Source organism: Ammospiza nelsoni, chromosome 8, assembly GCF_027579445.1.
Source record: "Ammospiza nelsoni isolate bAmmNel1 chromosome 8, bAmmNel1.pri, whole genome shotgun sequence".
Taxonomy (NCBI): domain Eukaryota; kingdom Metazoa; phylum Chordata; class Aves; order Passeriformes; family Passerellidae; genus Ammospiza; species Ammospiza nelsoni.
Window position 1 is genome coordinate 9,015,917 of NC_080640.1, and position 2,429 is coordinate 9,018,345.

A 2,429-nucleotide genomic window follows, 5' to 3' on the forward strand; every position below is an offset into this window, starting at 1 on the left:
CTGATTTCCTCAGCGATGTTCCCTGTTTTAGTCTCCCCATCTCATGGCCTTCCCCAGTATTGCTGAGGCAAGTTGGATTTAACGCCAGGAAAGGAGGCAGGAGACAGGAAAGGAGGGAGCCTGTGGTCATGACCTCCCCAGCAGGTCTGCTGCCCAGAGTGCTGTAGCTGGACACAGGGATGCTCCCTGGGTGGCTCCCACTTTCCAGCCAGCCTTTGTTCTCTTTGTGGGAGCCCTGGCTAATAGAGGTGTACACCCTTCGCCTGATGGGTAGGTGAGGCTATAATTACCTCGGTAATAAGGTCTGATTCTTCCCTGCTCTGCACCTCCTCAGCTGGCCAGGAATACTTGTCTAAAGTGGGTGCAAAATGCTACCAGATCAGAAAGATGACATTTTACATCAATGGAAATGACCAGGTGTAAGGAACAAAGGGCTACAATAACAATGCTCTCAACTCTGTTGTCCTTTAATTAAGTAGTTCCTCCAGCAATGACACTAATGAGGCCTTGTTTCCTCAGGGTTGGATTCTCTAGTATCTAAATGGGATGTGAGCTTTTCCTGGGGAGAGAGGCATTTATAATTTCTTCCTCCTAGGTAGTGTCCAATTTGGGTGGATGTCACGCTGCAGCCTCTCTTGGTGAGGACGCCAGTGAGGACATCTCTCCTCTTGGCTGCTGATTTCCCGAAACTGAAAGAAATTTTTGAGAGCTCTGCTCTCCTATTACATTTGGCTGAGTTTGGTCAAAGGCTCCAACTTGGCAGGGGATGGGAAGACAAATTCATCAAATGAGACAGAGCAAAGACATAAGCCTGTTTCTTCTAGGAAGAGAAGATTAAATATTATTTTTTATTTAAAAGCAAGTTTTCTAGTGGTGTGGTAAACTCACAGGGTATTTTTTTGCTTCCTTGGAAGGCATGCCTGGCTGCAACTCCTGCAAGCAGTATCAACAAAAGGAATATGTACAGACAAATACATGCAGGCAGGACATGCAGCTCAGGCAACAAGCAGTGTTACTTAGCTGGCTACAGAAGAGAGCTGGAAAGTTCATTAAATCCACAGAAGCAGCAGTCGTGTTCACTGGGGACAGTGCTGACCGGACAAGGTCATGGGTCTGAATGGAGAAAGCAACTGAACAAAGAAGCAGCAGTAGAAGGTTTTCTTTGGGTTTGGTCCAGGAGAGCAGTCACAACATGGCAGCCAGCAGGATGCATGCACCATAACACTGGCAATGCAGGCTTGGCAGCCTGCTCCAGACCTCTCTGGCCACAGGACAGCAGGGACAGCCCCTTTCCTGTACAGAGTTTAATGGCTCAGAACCACTTGAGGCCCTTGAAAATGTGTAAAACTTCCACTTTCCAACACTGCTTTCTGGCAGGACAGACATCCAGGGAATGCCTTCACTTTGCATGCTCCTGAACATCCCATCAATGAACAGGCACCAGCCTTGTGAGAAAACAGACACTGCCTTGCAGAGTCCACATCCTTTACTGGTTGTGCTATCACCACCACCCAGTATCTCTTCTTTTGATAAAGTCAAAACACCAAGGGAACACCCAGGCTGCACTGCCATGACTCCAGGATAAATCTGCAGCAGTTCCCCAAAACACCACAGTGCCTGGGTGGTGGAGAGATACTGGCTGTGGGTGACACAACTTCTCACACTTAGCCTACCCCACAGAATAAAGCAACATTTGTAGGTTAGATTATCTAGAGATTTTTGGCAAATTATTGTTGCCTGGGGAAAAGCAGACTATTCCCAAATCCACCCTGGGATGCCTCTCCAACTGCAGACACCATTTTACTTATACTTGTGCACAACAGTCTTGCAAGCAGGTTTTCCAGCCAGGAGAGGTAATCACGTCTGTGTGTTAGTGGGAGACAGAGAGCTGCACAGAGCGAGGGCTGGGAGCTCCCCCTCTCTGTGTCTCCCAGTTAAACTTGTCTGGTGTGAGATGGAGACAGAAGCAACAGATCCCAACAGTACCAACCTGTTACAGCCATACCTTCAGGAAAAGTCCATGGAACTACCAGTGGACCTTCCTGAGCAACGGATCAATACAGAGCTTCATATCAGCTGCGTCGTTATTCACGCCAAAGGCAGTTGTTTGGATGAAGGGATGAAGAGAGCATAAGTTCACCAGCTCTCAGTGTATAAGCTCTTCCTCCCCCACCCCGTAGATGCCTTCATTATTTATGTGTGACAAATAAAAGACAGCAGTGGAAGATGCCAAAGTGTTTCTCAATGTGCACCTCTGTTTCCTGACACACGCAGGCCGGGACTGTGCACCCAGGCCAGGCTGTGGGCACGGCGAGGAGCTGGCGTGCCACTGCTTAACATGCACAAAAAACCCACTGCCAGGCAGTAGCTGATGAAATATTCACCTGCTACATGCCTCTTTCCCCACGTGACTCCAGAAGTGACAAATT